At 40.8% G+C, this 25,478-nt stretch overlaps 1 pseudogene; it reads left to right on the top strand.

Moving 5' to 3' along the window:
• Nucleotides 1-24,822: 24,822 nt before the first annotated feature.
• Nucleotides 24,823-24,921, top strand: LOC113269890 (U6 spliceosomal RNA; annotated as a pseudogene).
• The last annotated feature ends 557 nt before the right edge of the window (nucleotides 24,922-25,478 follow it).

Genomic DNA, 25,478 nt, shown 5'->3' with positions numbered 1-25,478 from the left:
TCTAATTGTGATTCTGTTTCTCAGGGATCACTCTACTCATGGCTACAAGTGAGAATAACAGGCACAATTACTTTAATATTTAAGTGCAGCACATCTCAATCTAGGAGTCCAGCCACTTCTCCCCAGGAGAAGCCAAGGAAAGCAGTTTAATGGAATGAGCATGCCTACCCTTTTCTTACCCACATGTATAAAATAAATCTGCAGGAGGGTGGGATATCATTTCTTAAGGAAATATGGTTTGTATACAGTGGTAGCTGTTCTATCCCCAAGAAGAAAGGATTAAGTGATTTGTTCTCCTATCTCCCCACAAGGATGGGAGTGCCCAAGCTGCCTTCTCTGACCCCATATATAAGTCAAGGACTGAGGATAATCTATTAAAACTTGCTGAGACACTAAATTGATAGATCATCTGTTCTTTAGGCTTGAGCATGGAGGAAGAGACCAGAGAGATGAGAGAGGTGAAGCAGAAGATCCACAGGGAAGCCTGTATGTCCACATTCGGTATGACCAGGATATGTGAGTGGACTCTGACTGAAGGTGAGTGGGTGACTGAGTATTAAGCTTTTCTCAATCCCTTCCCATTTCACGTGCCACCCATTGGGCAAAGGAAGCCCAGTGGTAAGAGGATGTGGGTGGATCACCTGGGCCAGGCCTGAGGCAAGGAGGAAGAAGCTAAGGCCCAGTCAGATACACAACATCAGGGAGTTATGCAGGCGAAACCCCCGGAAGTCCTACCCGAGGGTCCATAAATGCCTCCCATTAGGAAGTCAACATATGATGGAGAGAGGGAAATGAGGGTCAGACAGTGGTCCCTTGACAAAAGAGACAGGCCAGCTTACTATGAGCAGTCACCTGTAGAACATCTTCCTTCCTCTCCTTCATCCCTGCTGTAATCCCAGAAGAGCAATGATAGCAAAGAAGATGAGGAACAGTAGGAGAGAGAACACCCCATCGACTCCCTCCCACTCCCCTTCCAAGCCACAGACATACCTGTCTGCCTTGTCTTGGATGGTAGAGGGAGTGAACTGTGACTCAAAACTGACATTGAGGTTTTTGAACAGCACCAAAATCAGTCTGAAAATTTAGGAAATTGGACTGAGATACCACTTGGGAGCCTGAAATCCAAAGGGAATGGAGGCTTGTCAAAGAACTTTTATTAAAAAACAAAACAAAACAAAAAAACAAGAAAGAAACCTTTTCATGGTTATACCACAAGTTGATACACCTTGATGAAATCCATTAAATTAGTTATCAGTTACTTATTGTAAATGTTTCTATCCTTATGGGACTAAATGTCCTGAGAAGTCGTTCCTCCAGATAGATCTTGTGAGCTTTTTTACTCAGTCCTGGCAGAAATGAAACTTGGCCTGCTTTCTGTATGGCTAATCTTAAATTGTTCATGCATTTGTTCATTTATTCAGTCTACATTTATTGAGCATTTAGTGGGCCAGACACTGAACTACTGAACCAGACTCTTGGGATAATTAAGCAGGCCAAATACTCAGTTCACATGATTTCACATGGAATAAAAAGACTTTTTTTTTTTTTTTTTTTCCCTGAAGCTTTTGAGTCACTGGCAGACACTGCACAAAATAAACTGTGGGCTTTACAACCAAAGAGCATTCTGAACCACCTGGTGTAAATAATGGTGACCATGCATCCTGGGTTTTCCAGGACAGCCTTGATTTCTTACAATTTCATTTTTCCCCCATAAAGTAAATTTATTCAATATGCAGCTAAGTGCAATTTATTTTTTATGACTTTGTAACACTTTTCATTTAAATTTATAAATAATGAAACATCCTTTGTTAGACCACATGCCCCAGGTTTTTATTTGAAAAATGTGGATGCTTTTTTTGTTCTGTAGATTTTTCAAAAAAAGCAAATTGAGATCTAGATGATGATGACGGAACTATGAAAGTTATTTCCTTCGGCTCAAATTATGATGACAAAAATGTGAAAGTTATTGTTTCTTGGAAACTCAGCTTTCCTGGCAGTAGTATCTCTTGGCATCAGACACTGTTCTTGAAGATAGAACAAGGGCAGCTAATGCAACAGGTTGCCTGATGCCAATTTTAATTCACAGCAATGTGAAGTCCACTGACTTCCTGTGCTTTCAAAGGTTATGAGTAGGTGCACCCGAGTCTCCACTCAGGTCATAATTCCTGCAGGATGAAAGGAAAGAGAGCAGAGTGAGAGGGTTGAGAGATAGACAGAGAGAGAGAGAGACAGAGAGAGGGAGAGGGACGTAGAGAAGAAGAGAGAACCAGGGTGAAATGGTTTGTAACCATCTCAGCTCTCATTTCAAAATAATGCCTCGCGTGGGCCATTCAAGACGCATGACGAGGATAATAATCAGCCGTTGTTTTTAGATTCCTTTTAGTTTTATTGTGGAATAATTTAATTAAAATACATTTTTATTACCATTTTATGGCCTCTGTCTTCTCTGTCTACTGCTGTAATTTCCTGGAAAGGAGACGTATGACATCCTGTGGGCATCCCCGGTAGCTTTTCAATCATTAATCCTTGTCTTCTGAGTTCCTTTCATTCTGCCAAAGGAATCCTGTTCTTATTTAGCATTCTTTTTTTTTTTTTAAAGATTTTATTTATTTATGTGACAGAGAGACAGCCAGCGAGAGAGGGAACACAGCAGTGGAGTGGAAGAGGAAGAAGCAGGCTCCTAGCCGAGGAGCCCGATGTGGAACTCGATCCCGGAACACAGGGATCACGCCCTGAGCCGAAGGCAGACGCTTAAAGACTGCGCTACCCAGGCGCCCCCTTATTTAGCATTCTTGTCACTGAAAATGAGTGGTCTGATTATCTGATGTGCTGCACAGTTATGGGGGAAAAATCCTTAAAATTTCTTTTATCTCCTCTTTGAACATGATAGGCTTAGAAAACAGAAGCCTGGAAGTAATATGTTTCTTTTAAAAATATGCCCTTCCACTTTCCCTGGTGTGGTAAGAAGAATAATGCCCCCCCTCAAACTGTCAGCATTCTAATCCCCAGAGCCTGTGAATATGTTGCTTTCTGCGGCAAAGGGGATTTTTCATATGTGATTAATTTAAAGACCTTGAGACAGGAGATAATCCTGGATGCCTCAGGTGGGTCGATTATAATCACATGGTCTTTAAAAGTGGCAGAAGTGAGGTTAGTGAAAGAGAACTGGAGATAGAGAGATTCTATGCAGCTGGCTTTGAAGATGGATGGAGGGGCCACAAGCCAAGGAGTGTGGGAAGGTGGAAAAGGCAGGGAAACAAATTGTTCCCTCAGAACCTCCAGAAGAAACACAGCCCTTCTGACACCTTGATTATAGCCCAGAGAAACTCATGTCAGACTTTTAACTATAGAACAGTGAGAGGGGTGCCTGGGTGGCTCAGTCGGTTAGGTTAAGTGTCTGCCTTCGGCTCAGGTCATGATCCTGGGATCAAGCCCTGCATCAGGCTCTGTACACTGTGGAGAGTCTGCTTCTCCTCTTCTGTTCCTGCCCTCCCACTCCGATCTTGTTCTCTCTCTCTCTTGCTCTCGCTCTATGTCAGATAAATAAATAAATAAAATCTTAAAAAAAAAAGAACTGTGAGATAATAAATCTGTATTGTCTTAAGCCACTGGTTACAGCAGTAATAGAAAGCTAATGCATCAAATACCCTTTCTGTGTATAGGTGGAATGCTAAACTTATTAGCTTTTAATTGCATTATTTAATGAAAGTCTTTCTAACCTCACAAGCCTTTGATCTCAATATTTTATATAATTGGAGATGAACTATTGGCAACAGATTTCTCATTTCTCTGCACTTCCTTTCTAATCAATGCTGTTTTTAGAAACCAATTTTCAGTGGCAACATCCTTATACTTGGACATTTCCATTCCTATTTTTTCTCAAGTCTAATTTTAATTACATTTGTCAGTAGATAGAAGGCCCAAGCCAGACAGGGCTTCATGAATTTTATAGCAATTGATGAAATAGGAGGAAACAGTCTCCTTCCTTTTACATTTAGGAGATTTCTCTTAAGTTGAATGGTAGGAATGAAATCTACCAAGATCGCTTTCATGTTGCACTGTTATGGTGAATATTCTATGGCCAGTAATGTTCTCTAGAAAGGAAGCCACTTCTGCAAATGTTAGTGCCTAAGATAAGGAGAATCTTGGTATGATTGAACCTGCAATCCCTACTTGGAAGCTACAAATCAATGTGAACCCGAGATTCACTCATGTAGGTGTTAGTTTTTAAGCACTTTACCTGTCATGCATTTTTTTTTTTTTTTAAGTATAATCTCAATTCCTCTGTAACACACTGAAGTTGAAACAGCTCTCACATAGGTTTCTTGGGCACTCACATGAAATGTATGGAAAAGCAAGAGAAGAATTTGTGGCTGCCTTTTTTTCTTTGTAGATTTAATAGGGGCTTTGTAAAGGCTGTGCAGGCTTTGGATTAAGGCAGTGCTTCTGCTACGAGTTCAGTTGTGATAAACAGAGACAACAACACTCCAGGGAGGTCTTTGTACAGATCTAGCAAATGTCAAGCATTGGTTTTTTTAGGTTCCTTGTTAGCAGGGAACTAAATTCCACTGTGACTTTAGCTGTAAAATTTGTGGCAGTAGATTGATTTTTAAGAGCAATATTCACATAGCATTAAGTTCTCAAAGGATTGAATGGGGTGATAGTGTGATAGGGTGATTGTGTGTGTGCATGTGTGTGTGTGCATGTGTGCAGGCATGCATACATCTGGGGGGGTAGCGAGGGAGACAGAGAGAGAAAGAGCATGAATATGAGGAAAGAAGCCTCAGTGAGACACAAAATAATCTTTCCAGAGGAACCTGATATTAGTTCAAGGAAACACTTGCTAATTTGAAATCAAGGTAGACCAATTAAGAAGCCAACTAGTACAGTCATTAAAAACTTAAGATGGGAATGTCCTGCCATTCTGCTTTCTGCTTCCCTTCATTTCCCCAAAATTCTCATCCTCTAAGCCATTCTTCTCTCTCTCCAGAAAGAGGACCTTGACTTGGCAAAGAAATTAAAAGCCTTTACAAGACCATTTTATTATCTCCTCAGAAACAACAAAGCATCTTCCCAATTGCAAACAAATGTATGTTCTCATCTCTTCTGTCCTCCTTCCTACTCGTTACAATGGAGGTGTCCCTACTGCCTAACACTTTGAATTCTAAGCCCTCTGGCTTTCTCCAGAACTGCTCACACTTACATAGTAAGTCTTTCCCTCTTCACTGGATACTTTCCATCAACTTTTAACCATGCTTATCTCTTTTATTTTTTAAGAACAACAGAAAGAATCCCCTTTTCTCTTCCGACATTGTGTTCTCTTGTCTTCTCCTCTACAGCCACTTTCTTCAAATTGCTTCTCAGTTGACCTCAGTTTGGCATTTGACCCTTGACTCCACCAAAATTGCTCTCATTTATGTCATCTGTAATGTCCATTTCACTAAATTGAATGGTCACTCTCACTTTTTTTCTTCCTTACGTCTCAGCAGATTTGGACATATCCTCCTTCTCAAAACAGTCTTTGAATTCTATGATCCAACACTTTCTTTGCATTTCTCCTACTTACTTATTAATTCTCTTCTTATTTCTGTTTTAGGTTCAACCTCTGTACCTTATTGTTGGCTGATGGAGCTATAGTTCCATTTTTAGCCCTCTTCCTCTCTCCCCTCTTCTAGGCAATCCAACTCTTGCTCATACTTACAATTACTATCTTTAAGTTGATGAATCCCAAATATCATTTTCTTAGCCCAGACCGTTCCATTGTTTCACACCCAAATATCCATCTGCCTATTTGGCACTTTCTCTAAAGTATCTCAAAGTCACCCAAACCAAATATGTCCAAGAATATACCCACAATTGGTCTTTTTCAAGCAAATACTATCAGTAATGCTATCAGTGAATGATCTAATATCCATTCACATATCAAAGCCAGGAGGTAGGAATCATCTTTGATAAATCCCTCTGATTTACCACTGCATCTTGTCATTTTATTTTTCTTTTCTCTTTTTCTTTTTTTTTTTTTAAAGATTTTATTTATTTATTCGACAGAGATAGAGACAGCCAGCGAGAGAGGGAACACAGCAGGGGGAGTGGGAGAGGAAGAAGCAGGCTCATAGCAGAAGAGTCTGATGTGGGGCTCGATCCCATAACGCCGGGATCACGCCCTGAGCCGAAGGCAGACGCTTAACCGCTGTGCCACCCAGGCGCCCCGTCATTTTATTTTTCTAAAACTCACTTAAACATATCCACTACTCATCATCTATATCAGCTTCAATGTGGTCTAAGCTACCATAGTAACTACTTCCCTTCCAATGCATTTTCTGTGACATAGCTAGAGTCATCTATTCATAGCAAATCTGAATGTGTTACTTTCCGGGTTAAAACCCTTTGATGACCTCCCCACTGCTCTATGGATTAAAACAAAACAAAACAAAAAACAACGCTATTTCATATGCCCCGTGGTCATTTGTATTCTCTAGTGTCAGTGTGTACCATTTTCCCATCTTCTTTAATTGGCTCCAGGCCCCTTGTCCTTCTTCCAGTTTCATATACATGTCACAGGGCTTTTGTACATGTTTGTACACTCTTTTCTCATCTTTTTCCCTGTTGAACTCCTATATATCAAGGATCATCTCTACTAACTTCTCAACAACAACAAAATTTCTTCCCAGTATCAAACATACATTTGCATCTACCTTGTCCCTCCTCATTTTAATGGAGATGTCTCTATTATTTAAAACTTTGAATTGTACCCCCTCTGGCTTGCTCCAGAACTTTTTCAGCAAAATCACTTTTGCTTTCTCTATCCCTGTGGGGTGACACTGGCTTTCCTCCTGTTGCTAATCTGTGGGTTGCTTCATGATCTCCTATTAAGCTTCTTACCTCTGCCAACACATGTACAATGGTTTGCCTGTATTAAATTTCTTTTATTTGAAATACTTAAATTGATTTATATTTATATTTATATATATATATATATATATATTTATTTATATTTATATTTATATTTTCCTGGTTAGACCTTGACACAATTTTTAAATATCAGGATTGGTCCCAGGAACCAAACTCTCAAGACCAAATTCTGAGCTTAGTTTGCTTCCTTCTTTTGGCTTGAACACAGTGCAAAACTTCTTTCAGGTGCAAAATGGGATACTATCATTAATCTATCTCATCAAGTGGCCTTGCAGTTACTTAAATTATAACCTGGTTTGTTTGCAATGATGTGCCAATTGAAAGCGAGGCTTTGGGAAAACAAGTAGCTATTGCATTTAACTACAAAAATGAGATGGTTGTTTTTGATTGTGCTGGACTGCTTACAAAAAGAAAATGATAAGCTTAGAGCTTTAAATTCTTAGCCAAAGGGATACGGCTAGAGAATCAGGGAGCTGCTATAACATTCTTAGAGTTCTTTTATATCAGAAGGAAAATCAAGGTTGAGGATCAGAACCATGTATAACTTGCAGAGTTACCATGCAAGTTGAAACTCACAGGCTCACCAGTCTATTATGTTAGCATTAAGGCATTAATTTTAAATGGTAGATCACTGAGAGTGTGGAGGGGATATTCGAGCAGATGCAGTTGAATTTGAGAAGATGAACACAACATATCCCCAAAGTTTCATTACCAGCAGATACAATTATATCTGATCAAGGTAGTCTTCCCTGACAAAAGAGCTTATTATTTATTCACCTGAAAAAGTTGCTTTGAAAGTAGATGTGTATTATCCTTACGGCTCACCAGAAGCGTATCTTATTGCTTCCAGATCTATTACCAGTTGGTGGAAGACAAAAAAAATTCGAAGCTGGTTTTCAGATGAGTCTCTGAAATTTGCTGGAACCAGCCAAAAATCAGTGTTGCTGCATTATAAAATTACTGAGGTAGCCCCTTAAAGAGAGTTGTCAAGGAAAACTCTATCAGTGGGATGAACTTCAGACAGTACATCTGGTTTTCTTGTAAACAGGTGTGTCCTGACATACGGATCTACACTTTCATATTAGCAATGGCTAATGACTGAGCTTGTTGTGCAGGAACTCAGAACAAACGTGATTAGATTATCAACAAGGAGGTTTGGGGGAAGATATGTAGAAAGACTCCATGTAATAGTGTGAGCATATTTATGTTCCATGTGAATACACCTCAAAGGAAATCCATGGAGAGGTATCTTGTAAAAAGCAGGTGGCTATGATGATAGTTTCTGTAGATGTCAGTCTTTCTCTTAACCACACTGATGCTTGCTCCACAAACTGGCCTCTAATGGTGGGAAAAGAAGCTTTGCATGGATGCAAAAATCTGCAGTTCCCCTCATTAAAGTTTATATGGCTACCTGATTCCTAAATACTTAATGAATCCATTACAAAGGCCAATCCTGAGCCCCTAACTTGGTACTATTACATCACCAGGGGTCAAGCTAGCCATCTGGTTACAGTTTGATTATTTTTCACTCTTTTTCCATCATAGGTTAAGGGCAGCAATCTGTACCTACTAGAAAATACCCTAATTGCTTTATAGTTGTTTTACATGCTTAAAATACTTTGCATGTACTACTATCATGAACTTAGTACCTTATTTATCATGATAGTATCCCACCTTCTTGTATCTTTGCTTTCAGAAGCAGGTAGCCTGATAGAATGGTGGACATCAGTGGGGATTCAGTGTCAGCACTAGGTAAGAGACAGTATTCTGTGAGATTAAGTTGTTCTCCTACAGCATATAGCATTTGCTTTGAACTAGTGACCAGTACATGACACTTTTTCTCTCATGGCTAGAATTTACAATCTTGGTACCAAAGTATAAGTAGGAGTAAACCCTGTCATTATTACACATAGTGGTACATTTACAGAATTTTGTTTTCCTATCTCTATCCCCATTCACAGGTCTTGGTTCCCAAAGGAGGATTATTTCCACCAGGGAACACAATACTTGCTCCATTGGATTGGAGCTCTTTTTGGATCCTCATGACATTGATACAATAGTCAGGGAAGGGTGATTGGTTCTGGCTGGGTGATTAACTCTGATTGTTAGGGGTAAATTGGATTGCTTCTACACAATGGGGCTAGGTAGAAACTTAGAGCCTCGTTCTTAGATTCTGGACATTAGTGGATTCCCTAGAGTGTCTCTTAGTAATTTCATGTCTAATAATAAATGTCAATGGGAAACAACAGTAGCCCAATAATAGCAGAAAGCTAAATATGCAGACATTTCAGGAACGTTTAGAATACCCTACCAGTTAAAGAATCCTGACCAAAGAGATGACTCAGGGCAAAGGTAACATTATGTTTGAGGAATATCAACTAGGAAAGATAGAACAACTTTGGGAAAGAGTTTGGCAGTTTTCTTAAACAGTTAAACATATTCCTGATATATGATCCACTTCTACATATTTACTCAAGAGAAAAGGAAATATATGCCCATATGAGAACATGTATATGAATATACATAGCAATTTTATTTGTAATAGCCCCAAATGGCAAATAATCCAAATGTCTGTTAACAGATAAATAGATAGTAAATTTTGGTATACCTATATATTTATATCTATTTATGTTTACCTACCTATATCTATATATCTATATGTGTATAGATATAAATACATATTATATAATATACGTTACTACTCAACAATAAAAAGGAATGGATATTGCTGCACACAACATGGGTGAGTACCAAAATAACTTTGTTGAGGGAAGGAAGCCATATAAAATACTGTATGATTCCATTTATATAAAATTCTAGAAAATGCAATTCATAGTGACAGATCAGTGGTTTCTTGGGACCGGGAGTGGGGGGTGGAGGTGAGGAATAGAGAGAAACAGAAGAGAGGAATTTCAAAGGGGGTGAGGAAACTTTTGGCAGTGATAATTTATTTCAATGGTATATTCCTATGTCAAAATATATCAAATTGGGGGCGCCTGGGTGGCGCAGTCCTTAAGCGTCTGCCTCCGGCTCAGCGCGTGATCCTGGCATTCTGGGATCGAGCCCCACATCAGGCCCCTCCGCTGGGAGCCTGCCTCTTCCTCTCCCACTCCGCCTGCTTGTGTTCCCTCTCTCGCTGGCTGTCTCTCTCTGTCAAATAAAATCTTTAAAAAAAAAAAAAAAAAAAATATATATATATATATATATATATATATATATATATATATATCAAATTGTATACTTTAAATATGTGCACTTTATTGTATATCAGTTATGCCTCCATAAAGCTGTTTTAAAATTTATCAGCTATGGCCTCCCGATCAGTTACAGACTATAACACCTATGCATATTTATTGTGTATCCATTATCCTGTTGTTCCTTTTGTTTCATTTTCCCTCCTATTTTCTTTCAAAGATGTCAGTAGTGATACTTTTAGAAAAATAGTTCATAGGTCATTGGACTAGTGATGGCATGAAGGAGAGGACTGCATATCACATGGAGATATTTACTTCAATATGGACATGGCGATGGACGGGCCTTTACATCTCCCCATTTGGGAAGTGGGTGAGAAACATGTTCATTTTAGGTAGGATGTTATTCTGTGGATTCTGTGGATAATATTCTATGAAACAGGTTATGGTGTGGGAGCTAAATATGGGCAGAGGAGTGCAGTGAATCCTGAGAAGCAAAATAGGGGTGGACTGTGAAGGTCACAGACAGTTTCTGTCATATTCATCCACTGTACTTTTCCTGCACTGCTCTGTGCACAGTAAAGACATTTCCCATGTTTCCTTGTCTGCTGCCTTCTAGATGTATTTGTCCAAGGGGAAGTACTAGGGGAAAACCAGAGGAAAAGGAAGAAGCCAGCATATTTCTTCTTTCTTCCCTCTATCTGGTGGCATCTCGAAGCAGGTGCATCTTCTCTAGGGTCCCAGCTCCTGCTAGGGTGTCCATCACTCTATCTTCTAGACCTAGGAGGGGAACCTGCTACCATGGTCCCAGGGGTCCCAGTTCCAGCCAGACATCGTTGGCTTCTGGGTTCCTGTAACATCTCATAGTAATCTTCTGCTGTTGTTAATGTCTAGGTTGCCTCACTGCCTCCGTTGGCTTTTTGAGGTTCCCATCACCATGTGAATAATGCCCTCTATTAAATTCTCTTTGTTTGAAAAATAACTCCTTTGTTTGAGATACCTGTACCTGCTTGATACAAGAAGTGAAAAAGCTAGATAAACAAAGAGAACATCGGTTATTTCAATTTCAGCTCAGGCTGTTATCCCAAGTGGCGTTGAGTAAACTTGCTAATCCTCTTTAATGTGGCGTAAAGCTGAAGGTCCTTCTTGTCACAGGAGGCCCTCCCTAATATGGTTTCTTCCTGTCTCTTCAACTTATCTTCTGACAACTGCCCACCTCACCCCACAGTTCAGCTATCCAGAATCTCTCACCCTTTCCCAAGTGGGCACGGTATTATTTCACTCCACACCTCTACCAGCTCTGAAAAGCCACAACTTTTGAATTCTGACTTACTTTCTCAAAACTGAGTTCAAATGTCTCTTGCAATGTGACACTTTTGCTGACATGTAGACAGAATGGATGTCTCTGCTCTTTGTGACCCAATCTGTATTCCACATATTTACATGCATATTTACATGCAAAACCCTCTCAGCTCCTTTTAGACAAGGAGTTAGTCAATTCTGTATCCTCACACGTGGAAGACTTATCAGATGTTTGCTGAGTGAATCATTGCAAAAAGAATGGGGGATGAGTGGTGTTTGTACTGGGTATTTCTTAAAGATCCTCCCATCATCTTCCTGGTAGCAAGGTAAATGTTGTCGGTCATTGGAAGTGACTTGACAACTGGAAATATTAAACAATAGCCTATGGCCGTAGCCTGCCTTCTGTATAAAGAAGTGGAGCTCATTTGGAAGACATCTGTACATCACTTAGGCCCTCCAACTAGATAAAGAAAAATCGAACAGTCTGCCAGCAGCTTGCTTGTTTCATTGTGGCTTGTTTTCCAGCCCATAGGATATTGGCCACAATCCCAATGAACAAATGTTGATGAGACTGAAGGAGGGCAGGCTGTGAAAATGGAATAAACAATGGCCCTGGAACATGTTGGAATAAAGCATATTTAATGTCTTTGGAACTCACATTAACAATCGTTCTAGATTATTGAGCAGACCTTCATTTTCTAGTTACTGGAGTATTGCAGTTGCCTTTGGGGGATTGGAGCTACTGTCCTGGCAAAACAGTTCAATCATGCTGGCCCCTTCAATGATAGTGACATAACCATCGTTGTGCTCTCCAGGAATTTTTCCTCCTTTCTCCAAATCTAATGCATCATGAGCGTTTCTCTTGGGTAAGAGGTAAAAATGATTTGTAGAAACCTGTGAAGGCTGGGGGCCCAGTTTTCTACTAGTTTAGTGATGATTTATGCTTCTTTATGATCCTGAAATGCTGCACTCAGAAGGTTTCCAATTTTGTGGTTCTGCTGGTTTCAAACCCACCAGCATTAAGCCTATTGCATTAGCAGGATGGATTTTCAACACCCTTGCCTCTCAGCCCTGGCAGGCCAAGGGAGGGTTGGAGGTTGGAGAGACTTGCGCTCACTCTTTTCTCCTCTCCTGGGCAAGCCGCTCCAAGTAAGACACAAGTAAAAAATGCATCCTGTCAGGTCTCTTGATATTCATCAGCATTTCTGAGATCCAATTGAAAAGTATGTTCTGGCTTTGCCAGGGGGAGAGCAGGCGAATGTCCGCTCATAACATTTCTAGTGTCTGGAAAGATCCAGTCTTGTGCCTGAGGCAAAGGGCATTAAAAAGAAGAGCTCTGCTATCACCGGCTTCAAATTGTTTTTGCCTGCAGCACCTAAGAAAAGTGTCTGTGTTGAAGAGAGAGGAGATAGGGAAAGAGGGCTGCCTTTTCTCTCCAGGTAGCTGAGAGAGGCAGGTGCTGGTACTATTGAGGAGACGAAACATTCACAACTAGTAGCAAGGGGTCATGAAGTGAGTTATTCTCACTGAGCTTTAAATATCAAATACTGCCCTCTTTTCTATTTTACTATTATTTTTTCACCCCGATCAAATAGTTAATTCTCAACATCAGTAATCCATATCTCAGGATAATTGTAGGGGGCTGAATTATACCATTGTTCCCCAAACTCTATTTCTTGAGGTGGGTGTTTCGGGGAATAAAAGGTTCAATTACAAATAAGTTTAAGAACAAAGACTTACTATATCCTTCTGTGTTTATTTTCTATGGTACTATAACAAACTGCCACAAATTTAGTGGCTTAAACAACACAAATTTATTCTCTTACAATTGTGGGGATCAGAAGTTCAAGATGGGTATCAACTGGGCCCAAATCAAGGTGTTGGCAAGGTTCTGTTTCCTCCTAGAGGCTCTGGAGTAGAATTCATCTCTTTGTCTTTTTCTGCTTGGATTGTGTCTTGGACCATCTTATCTCTGACCTCTACATCTGTTATCATATCATCACATCTTCTCTGAGCCTCACATTCCAGTCTCTCTGATATAAGGGCCCTTATGATGACAGTAGGCCCACCAGGATGATCCAGGACAGTCTCCTATCTCAGGACCCTTTATTTAATCACTTCTGCAAAGTCTCTATTGCCATGTCACATACTCATAGGTTTGGGATAGGATGTGGGCATCTTGGGGGACCATTATTCTGTCTACCCCTCTCTCACTCATGGAAACTAACTATGCTTCATAGCACCTTACAGGTTCAGTAAAGTCTTGTAAGGAAATTATGTTTTCTTTTCCTTAACCAGGAGGTCCCAAACCTATTTCCATTTTCTCTTTATTTCCAAGAATACCTGCTCTTATAGGGAACACAGTTTAAGAAATGGAAGACTAAATAATTTCAGCTTTAAGCATTTAGTATCTGTGACCTTATTGCCACATTTCAACCCTTTCTTGGGTTAATGGGACAGGAATGGGCTCAGAATGGGCTCTGGTACTCTTTTCATAAGAGTGCCCTTGGGCAAACTATATAAAATTACAGAGCCTCAGTTTCTTCCTCTGTGAAATGGAGATAAGGATGAACCGCTTTGCCGATTGTTATGTGGATTTGAGGCAATGATATGTGAGAAATTTCCATATAAATTACAGAAAGTCAAATAATGTCAGTTTCAATATCCTAGGATAAATAAACTGCCATACAATAAAGTTGCAACCAATTTTCATAATAATTTTCTCCACCTACCTCCCTTATGCAGTTGATTAGTTATAATAATTTTCTTTTGAGGTATTCTAGAAGCTATGGATATTCTTGATTGTTTGTTTTAGTGATGGTACTTTTTAAATCTAGAAACCAGGAATCTGAGATATACAAATACTTACATGTGCTGTATCATCTTATCCTTGTGACTAATTTGGGGGATTATTGAAAAGTGTTTTTCTTTCCTGATTTCATTCTTTTTATGTTCACTCCTAGGCTTTCTCTTATTTTTATTGGTATCTACCCACAGACTACAGATGAGTATTGAATGAATTATAACTGAGCTATTAAATTATCTACTGTTTAAGATAACCTTCACTCATGCTTATTTCTCTTTTGAGTTTGTGGTGGTAGTTTTGATTGTTCACACATGTTCCATCTCTTTTCCTTCCATACACGTGGTAAGTTAGTAGTTCCCCCTCCCCTGTGAACTTAGGCAGAATTTATGCAACTTGCTTTAGCCAATAAAATGTAAGTGGAGGAGACCTGTGTCACTTCAGGTGGGCGCTTTAGAGCCAGTGTGCAGGTCAGCGTCTTCCTTCTGATTGTGTAAGAGCCTGTAACACTATGTGCAAGACGGTGCTCTCTCAGCCTGTGTCCCCAAAGGATTATGAAAAAGAGGTCTGTCTGTTGAACCCTCTTTGGACTTGGATGTGTGTGAAAATCAACTTTCACTGGGTTACACCCTCTAGGATTTGGGGGTTCTCTTTATTGCCGTTTAACCTGGTTGAAACAATGTAGAATCCTTTAATGGATCCCCGTTACCTTTAAGCATATGAAAGCATATGTGTGAAAGTTCTTGGTAAACTATAAAAAGGACTGGAAAAGTTCCTTTTGTTACCATAGAGACAGCTCAGAGCTAAAGCAATAGGGAAATTTGCGAAGAAAATAGAAAGATCATGGGATTTGGATCAGATGACCTGGTCCTAGCCCCACCTTCATTCTTATTCACCTTTTATGTAAATTTTATAGATTGAATAGCATAAAACATTATAGAATTTTTTAAAATATCATCCCTACCTAGGAAAGTGATTCGTAGTGCGTGGAAGAGTTCTCACAATTAATTACCATAGCCTTGTGAAGACATAGTAAAATTTGACTTATTCTCAGAAATTGTTTACTAAGTAAAGCAATGAAGTTATTTATTGAGTCTCTCTTTTTTTCCTCCCTGTAGATCTTTTGATTAAAACCTGTTTTGATTAAATAGAGCATCTCTTGGGATTGATTAATGTCCTAATGGCTGCTGCCTCCGTTACTTGGTTTAGGGGGTGCCAGTGAAGAGAGAAGAAGTAGCCTGGAAATGCCAGTATTTCCTGAAGAGAAAGCCACACTGGTAAGCCCTCAACGTGAGTGCAAATGGCAGACATTGTGGTCATTCCTACGAGCCTCTTTGTACTGAGGTGGGAAGCAGCAGTGATGTCTTGGTGGAGGCGGGAGGAGCATGAGGTTGCTGGGCATCTAGACTTTCAAGAGGCTGTGGTGACAGTGCTTGGGTGGGGGAGCAGATAAGCGCCAGAGCTCCAGAGTGAGCATAGGGAAGGAAAAGTTGAATTCTCGAAGACGAGTTTCCTCCTCGGAACGTTTGCCTGGGGCCTTCCTAAGTGCCGCGGAGCTGTAGCCAGACACGGGAGACAACTGCTGATATTACAGCTTGCCTCCTCTTTAATCCTCCCTATCATCTCCTGTCCCTGTGTTCGTTAGCAGCTCCCAAGAGGCGCCCTGTCTGCTCACCTGTCATGGCCGCTTTTGGGAACTAAAAAGGATTTGGAGACAGTGGCAGCTTCTGTCCTTTCTCTGCAAGGATGGCATTTTTCGTCCCTGTCCTATTGAGGTTTTTTTTTTTTTTTTTAATTGCATTAGGAAGCTCAGTACAGATAGTAGAAAGATGGGCTTTGGAGTCAGATGGTCGGTCAGATGGCCAGGGCTCTGGTCTCACCTCCATCAATTACTTATGATGGCAACATACTGAAGGGTTTTCTTTAAAGGTTTAAATACTGCTTCCCTCTAATCACATTATTCATAATGTTCAGAATGGTTCTAATGGTGAATTCCTTATAAAGACATACTGGAAATTAGGTCTTGGATTTTTCTGCCAGTAACTCTTAACCTGCCAGAGAGCAGGTTTTGAATTTAATATTACACATTCTGGCTCACTGAGGAGGTTAATATCATGACAAAGTTCTAGCAATTATTTATAGGCATGTGGGGGGAGAATAGTGTGGGTCTCACAGTGGTCCACTCTCTATATTCCATCTGCTACAGGAGGTCCAAATGGGCCAAGCGGGTTTGGATAGTGTGGGTGAATTCCTTTGCAATTGGCACCCTGTCTCCTTGTTTTTTCTATGGGGACCACCATAGAGTGTCACAAGCATGGCATCTACTTATGAGGAGGAACTTAGGATATGAGCTTTGTTTTTGTTTTTGCTTTTTTCCTTCATCATGACGAGAAATAACAATCCAGGGGATGACTGCTCCAAATGTGGCACAGTTTAATGAAGCTAAATTTTGGCCAAACCTCTACTGAGTTACTGTGATAGATTAAGGATGGACATAAATCCTTTGACACTCCTTCCATTGAGAGGAGAGATCTATTTATCCTCTCCTTGAATCTGGGATGGTGTGTGACAGCTTTGACCGATGGCATATGGCAAAAAGATATCATTCAAGTGTTAGATGTTTACAAGAGGTCTGGCAGCTTCTATGCTTCTCTCTTGGAAGCCAGCTGCCAGGTAGGAAGGGAGACTATCTTGAAACAATCACTTTGTAAGAAGCCCTGGTCCCATGAATGAATCCCAGAGAACAAGATATCATGGAGAAAGACTGAGGGAAAGGAGAGGGAAAGAGAGCAGGAGAGGGAGGGAGGGGCAGGATGTCAAGGAATCCTGAAGTTTCCAAGGTACAGTACAGAGGCCATCTTGAAAGGGGATCCTTCAGTCCCAGGCACAAGCTAACGCCATGGGGATCAGAGACCAACCACCCAACCAAGCTCATTCTGAATTTCTGACTCCTACAATTATAAGCAAATGAACTGGTTGCTTCAAGTGATTTGGGGTAATTTAAGTTTTGCAGTAGCTTGTGATACAGTAATAGATAACCTGATAAATCAGCTTTATAATCCTAAGGCCGGTCATTTTTTTTTTTTTAATTTTAGGGTTTGTTTTTATCCTTAATTCCTTGGGAATGATTATCCCATTTGAATTAAGAGAATACTGGATTTCTTCACACGTTGTCCCAAGTAGTCAGAGGGTCATTGTGTCTCCAGGAACCTGAGGGAGCAGTGGGAAAACTAGGGCAGCTGCAGAGAGGAGAGAATATGGGGAGAATAAGGGGAGCCAGAGTAAAGGACACAGGGTCTGAGAAGTGTTCGATGCATCACAATCCTCTGTGCTGGGCACTCTGACCACCACACCAAAGCTTCCTATTGCTGGAGGCATATGGGGTCTGATGAGCCGCATCCTTTCACAAAAACTGGCTTATACCTGTCTCCTTCCATAATGTGCTTGGCCAAGTGGTAGAGCAGAATCTGTACCTTATGCCATTTCTTCTTTGGAAAGTCCTTCCTACTCTTTAAAAACCCCAATCAGCTCTTACCTATCGTGTGAGACAGCTCTGGGAGAACTCCTCCAGGCTTACCTAGATGCTCTTCCTCCTTCATGCTCCCATGGCAACCTGAGCTCACCTTGTCGTTTAAAACGCCATATTGAATCATTTGCCAATGTTTGGTCATTTCCAGGAATGGCAGATTTCCCAAGGGCAGAAAACATTTCTTGTTGATGTCAGTGTCTATCAAGTGTAGAGAAAGGAATTGGAATTTGGATGCTCCAGGAGCACTTCATTGCAGAGAACTGAAAGGAATCATCTTGTGCAGAGGTCGTTTCTCTGGTGATTTCTAAACTATTGAGCACATTATGCTAAGCGAGACAAGTGAGACAGAGAAAGACAAGTACCATGTGGTATCACCTATATGTAGAATCTAAAAAAGTTAAACGTGTATAAAGCAGAGAGTAGAATGTTGGTTATCAGGGGATGGGGGGATAAGAGTGGTGGTGTTTAAAGGTATAAACTAGTAATGAGTAGTAAGTAAGCCACAGAGGTCTAGTGGACAGTATAATGACCTAGACAATAATACTATACTATAATTATGGAATGTGATAAGTATCACTACATTGGCAACCATATTACAGTATATAAATGTGGCAAAGTAACACACCGTACACCTTAAACTTACACGATGTGACACATCAGATTTATGTACAAACAAACAAACAAAAACTGTTGATGTTGAGACCATGGGAGACCTGCCTTTTGAGAGTCAGTAGGCTTTCTCTGCAATCAGTTCTTACTACAAAGAACTCATTGTCTTTCCCTCCTCCCCACCCCCCTCTCTTTCTGGCAGTTTGTCTTTCCGTCTTTGTGGGGCTAGCATAGCACACACCATACCCTGAGCGGGAATGATTTAAAGGTAACTCAATCAGGAGCCTTTTCCTGTCTCCTTTCCCTCTGTTTCCTCTTGCTCACTTCTTTCGTCTCTTTTTGTAGGACCATATTCCCCATTTTATTCCTTTGTTTTCATAATGGCACACGATGAGGTATGACTAGTCACTGCTCCTCCGCTTCTTCAATGGGGGTGGAGCTGTGCACGAATCCTCCGGCTCCAACTCAGTAGAGACTCTCTGGTCTCCATTTCTTCAACTATAAAAGAGGCAGAATAATTAAATAGCTCCCAGACCAGTTAATGGGAGAGAAGCAAACTGGAAGTGAAATGGTAGGTGTCAAAGCACTTTGCAAAGTGAACGGATATATAAACATTTGTTGCGTCGTGTGAGTTCAGCTGGTCTTTGCCTATCACTATCTAATTGTGTAATTGACCCCCTACTACTCACCTAGTGTTGTGTCTGACCACAAATCCTTGAAACAATTAAAGTCTGCATGTTAGATTTGTCTTCGAGGATTTCTGCGGCCTGCCACTGTGGCATTAATGGACAGAACCAGAGAAGCGGAAGCAGTGTTTGATGAATGTACTATAATTGCTCTTTGGTATGACATAGTAATAGGAAAATTCATATAATTGACAATGTAAAGGCCCCTACTGTTAGCAGCTGCTTTAAATTTAATGGAGCTGAGATTGTTAATAGTCTTTTCTTCACAGGGGTCTTTCCTTTGGCAGCCATAGCACAGAGCAAGCTTGTCCCATCCTCTGCACTTTCCCTCCAGGCCCACAACCCAGCTCACTGTGACGGAAGATGATAGGGGATAGGTCCATTTGCACTTTTTCGTCTTGTCTTAATTATCTGGTGGAACCATTGGTGTGTGATACACGGCATTCCCTCCCTGTGAGACTTCTCCTTATGCAGCCTGATGTTACAGAAGGACAGTTCTGGAACTGAACCAGGGATATGCCACTTACTAGCTGCAAGTTTTGGACAAGTTCCTTAACCTCTCTGAGCTGTAGTCTCTTTTAGACAATATGAAAACCAAAACCTACGTATTGTAAAGTGACTGGCACAAGGCATGGAAAGTGTTTATTAAAGTCAGCCTCCTGTTTTCTCTCCAGACACCATACCAGACCTCTCAAATTAGCTAAGTCTCTGTCCTCACTCTCTGGTTTGCCGCTTTTCTCACCAAAATGACACAGCAATCTGACTCTGCACGACAGAATTCCTTAGAGCTGTCTCCCCTTTCTCTCCAAGGGCCACTTTGTTTTGCCAACCACCCAACATGGATCTTCGGCTGTAAGAGAACTGCAGTAGTGTTAGCGTAGGGAGTCCAGTTGCTAGAAACTTGGGGTCATGACTGTGGATTAGGTTTATTGGCATCGGACTGATTCAGAGGCACAAGTTAAAGCCAGAGTACGGCGTAAGTAATTCTACTTAGACATTGATGCATGTCTTTTAAATGAAAAACATCGGATTATAACATTGTGCGTGTGAGTGTGTATGTGTCTAGGACAAAAAAAAGGAGGGTGGGTGGGAGGCAGACAGGGAGAGAGAAGAATTCTGCTGGGGCTCAGGAGCCTGTAGGAAGAAACATGTGCGCCTGTCACCAGCCTTCTCCAGGTAAACCAAAGCCACAGGTGCTGAGTCAGTTCTCTCTGCCATCACTGAGACCATTTTCCCGTGCAGTGATTTTGCAATTAGTATTAACTGGGGACTATGTCATTTATCCTGGGAACAGAAGGACATTAGGATGGGCCCAGATTGGACAAATAGAATATTTATAAACTGCTAGCTGTAATGATTCAGGAAGAACACTACAATTTCCTCACCTTTCCTAGAAGAACTCTCCTAAGGAAATAGGTACATTAATTTTATTAAATTCCCGGTTCTCTACTGTCTGAGCTCTCCCTTACTGACTCCTTAATGTGTGTGCTGCTGAAAGTAACCATCTTTTATAAGCACTATTGATTTTTTTCATGTCTCCCAGTCATCTTTAATCAGAATATTCTGTCACCTCAGAATCTTCCATTGGAAGATTTTATTTGACATAAAAGCTATTAATGGCTGGCGTTCAACACTCTACCCAGCTCTTGTGTTCTGATGAGCCCTCTGATGTGGTACGCTGCAACTTTCAGAAGCACGTTTCCACTCCACCATTGATACTTGCTTTTATGCTTTTCTTTTCACTTTTTTTTTTTATAAGTTGTTATTATCTGGAAATGCAGTAACAGGTGGCAACAAGGCATCACTCAACAAAGAAGAGAAGATCAGAATGCTACCATCCATTAAAGGACAAATGGAAGATGTATAGCTGTTTAGGTGTGTACCAGCATTTACACAACAGGGAAAACAGTTACAATCTCTGAGATATGTCATTTCCTTGAAGTTATGAGCACTCGGTGATATATACTTATATTTCTGATGAATTGATCTTTGCCGACAAGCGTCTTCACACATAAGTTTGCAAATATTTTGAGGAATCATGTATGTCTGCCAAATGTTTATGCTCTTGGTACAATTTAGGGATGTCCTATCTATGTCATTAATCCCACTAATGTTTGGATGCTCCTGTTTGGACAAAGACAATTCTCTGGAGATGGGAGCAGCCATGAGTTGTGATAAACCAATGTTCACATGTATACTGCTAATAGAAGACATCTGCATGGGGGACCACAGCATTCATTGCTATCAACTGCTTGCACTTCTCATCACTTGCTACCTGTGTTAAGTTCATGCCTTCTAAGCACAGCTTCTTCAGGATTCTGGTTGGTTATATTCTGGGGGAAACTTACAAGAACAAACTATAGTGTCTGCTGCTGCACCTTCTTAGGTAGAATGTGTCTGTCTGTGATGTGTTGGTAGATCAGACGCTCTACCAGCCCTTGGATAGTGGTGCTAGCTAAGAGCAAGTGGACCCAAAAGGCAAACCTGGAAAATGCCTTAATTCTGGTCAGTGGTGAATGGCTGCCACTCCTGGGGGGCAGGGTGGAGAAGGAGTTTAATAACGTCAACCTGCTACAAGTGGCCGCTGGGTTTTCTTGAGCAGTGGTACTCTTCTGAGGTCTCAGTTTTGTTCTCTTCTGCTGGTGGGTGGGATACTGCAAAGGGCAGGAGTTAGATTAGCATTATTGAGGGAGGTCATGCTATCTGAATCACAAATAGCCTCTAACGCTGCCACTGTGGCTGCTGTCTTTGTGAGTTCATAATGCGAGCACTGTGCTGGTCAAGGACAAAAGTTAGAGGACGTCCACCCACTGAGTCATCTTGTCCATGAAGTGGTTTCATGTCTCTTCTGAAGTGGATGCTCTCTGCTCAACATTAATGTGTGATACAAAGATCGTCATACTTTGTGCTTACTCTCAAAGATCCCTTTACCTGACACTTCCCCAGACTTCCTGTTTCCAGTCTTTGATCTAGTTCTTTCCAAGACATTGACCAACCAGATAAGCCATTTCTGCCTACTTGTGAGTCTACAGATACTCTTCCCTTTGCCTACTATCTCTGCATTCCAAGTGCACCATCCCTTGCAATGTCTGAAGCTCTGCCCAATAGAAGGCTTTCCCCATGACATTCTTTCAGGGATTCCCCTGAAAGGTGACCTGGTACAACAATACTTCATTTTTTGCTTGCACTCACTTACTAAACTGACCCATCTGTGAATCAAGCTTGCATATTTCCTCTCCCATCAGTTAGTCATAGAAAATGCCCATGTGACCAAAGTGTGAATTGAGACAAAGACACCAGCCAAACATGGGTTCTGAGCAAGCTGTTCATGCACCTTGTTTGTGCCCTCTGGACCATCTTGAACCTGATTCTGGGTGTACCACACCCACTTTATTAATGATTGCTGCTAGGACTGCCCAGTGTGATGATTTGGTAGGTCTGAAAGTGTTCAATTTATGATGAGTAGTTCTGGCCATACAGTCATTTAATTCCCAAAGGAAGATGTGCAGTTTCTAAAAGGATCTAGTATTATACCAAGACATGTTTTTTGAATGGAGTATAGTATTTTGCTACCTGTGGTATGACTTTGCTTCCAAATTATAAGAGTTTCTGCTGTGACCATCCTATAAGGCCTTGCCAAAGTCCTGTACAATGTCTTTCTCTACCATGGTCTGTCTAGTATCATGGAGTCTGCTGAGCCATAGAGATCAAATGTCAGCACTTCAGAACCAAAACCTGAAGTACTACAGAGAACTTTCTTTTTCTGGACCTTAACTGAAACTAATAGCCTTCAAATCAACATGGTGAATTGGTAGTTTCTGTATTCCTAAAGGAATATGCTGCCTATAAAACCCATCAAAGGTTGGGATTCATTCTTTGTGGTAGGGAACATTAGTATTTCCCCACTCTCTGGATTGCATGTGCTCTTTTCTTTTCTTTTCTTTCCTTTTTCCTTTCTTTTCTTTTCTTTTTTCTTTTTCCTTCCTTCCTTCCTTCCTTCCTTCCTTCCTTCCTTCCTTCCTTCCTTCCTTCTTCCTTCCTTTCTTTCCTTCCTTCCTTCTTTCTTTCTCTTTCATTCTCCCTCCCCTTCCCTTCCCTTCCCTCTTTCCTTTCCTTTCCTTTCCTTTCCTTTCCTTTCCTTTCCTTTCCTTTCCTTTCCTTTCCTTTCTTTTCCTGAGAGAACAGTTCATGCATGGAAGCAGGGGAGGGGCAGAAGGAGAGGGAAAGAGAGAATCTCAAGCAGACTCCACACCCAGCACAGAGCTCAGTGTGGGGCTTGATCTCATGACCCCAAGATCATGACCTGAGCTGAAATCAAGGATCGGACACTTAACCAACTAACCTCCCAGGGGCCCCTTGCATGTGCATTTCTAAGGCACCTATAGTATTTGCTACTTTTTGATCATCAATTTCAATTAATATGATATTAATTCCCCCCAAAATATCCAGACAGTTGAAGGTTAGCAACATATGCCACCTCAAAATATGCCACTTTGGCATAGGCTTATTTTGATTGAAGGCAATTGAGAAGAAGTAAATACAAGGAAAGCTCTTTGCCCTCCCCCAATTTACTTAAAGGCAGGATATAAATTTATAAAAGTGTCCCCCTTTCCATCTCTACCAGGAAGTATAGAAGTTAATCACCAGAGATACCCAGGTACTTATCAGCCCAGAGAGGATACCAAAGGAATCTATATAACAAACCTCACAACTAGCCCTTATGTAACATTAGTTTCCCCATATTTTTACCTTCCCACGGAATGCTGCCCCTAGAACTTAAAGTCCCTTGCCTTTGTCTTGTCATGTCTCTAAAAATATATTGCTGTTTTGTTAAGACGTTATACAAACCAGTGCTCTAAACACCCCTGTGAGTTACTCATCTCTGAGTTCTCCCAAGTGCTTGTGCAGTGCACATGGTAATAAAGTTCTGTTTGTTTTTCTGTTGTTAATCCATCTTTTGTCAGCCTAATTCATAGGGCCCCAGCCAATGAACCTCAGATAAGTAGAAGGGAAAGGTTTTCCTTTCCTACATAATCCAGGCCCCTTCAATCTATTGTGTGCCGGAGATCGTGAAAATTAGCATAACAATGGGATATGTATATCCCATGTGCATATAAACTGCTCTCATTTTCCTTTTTTTCATGGGTTTTGTTTGCTAGTACAATATCCACACACTGTACCTGTGTTAATCTTCTCTAATAAAGATACCACATTTGGTACAGTGGATCCAACCAGTTTTTGTAGCAGCTATTTTGGTGGATGAAATGGGAATATGGTGGAAAACATCATCTCTACTTGTTTTTAAGTCTTTGAGTGTAGCACTGATCTTGTTATTGTGCTGTGCTGTGATATTTGTGTTTACTCTAATTTCTGGGGTGGTTGGGGATAATTTCAGAGGTTACTACTTGACTTTTTTACTATAACCATTCATAATCTATAGGTCAAGGAACCAATCTTAAATTTCTGCCAACTGCTAAATATGTGTACTTGAATTATACATTTGGGGACCAGGGAAATGACAACCAAGGGGTCCATAGAGACAGTAGCCCCTATTGTGAACTCCATTTATTACCTTTATTAACCGAACCCCTTATTCCCTCAACTCTAATGGTGAGGTGACCAAGGTTGCACTCTGAATCTCCTGGTATCAGGTTAAACTTGGACCCTATATCTACCAGGCCTTGAAAGAGCTGGGGATTCCCCTTTTCCCAGTGTACAGTTATCCAAGTAAGTGACTATAGGTCCTCCTGAGGAAGGATGGAGGCATCACGGTTGTATATAATTGCTAAAGTTTGCTTCGGCAGCACATATACAAAATTGGAAAGATACAGAGAAGATTAGCATGACCCCTGCACAAGGATAACACACACATTTGTGTATATAATTCTTGTGGTGCCATAGAGACCTTCATCATCTGGACTTGAATCCTCTCTCGGTCAATGGGTTCTGTGTCTGGGAGTTGACTCCAGTCTGGAACTGGGCAACATTCATGACTTTCCATTGGGGAAGGGGATTACCTCTGCCTTCTACTCATCTATTCCTGATTTTTTTGGAGATGGATAGATAGATTGATTGATTTGGTAGTACCATAGGCAGTTGTTTGCTTATTGATCTTGCCTCTAGAAATACCATATACTTCAAGTTATCTCTATAGACCATTTTAAGTCAGATCGCTCTTGGCTGCCATTCATACTTTGCTAACCATGCTATTCCAACATCCTATCATCCCCATTGTTTCTAGGAAATTCAGTTCTGTAACAGCTACTAATTCAGCTCATAGAAGACAGGCATTACTGAGTATTGCAGCGATGCTGGTGTATTCCTCCCCAGTTCATTCCTTATTGCTTTAATAAATGCAGTGCTCTCCAGGCCCTCTTAAGGAAAATGACCAGCTGGTAGGTTTTCCAGTTGTATATAATTGATCCATTCTAGCATGCTCAGCTCTA

The sequence above is a fragment of the Ursus arctos genome, unplaced genomic scaffold (genome assembly GCF_023065955.2).
Source record: "Ursus arctos isolate Adak ecotype North America unplaced genomic scaffold, UrsArc2.0 scaffold_33, whole genome shotgun sequence".
Taxonomy (NCBI): Eukaryota; Metazoa; Chordata; class Mammalia; order Carnivora; family Ursidae; genus Ursus; species Ursus arctos.
This window is presented reverse-complemented; position numbering and strand designations above follow the sequence as displayed.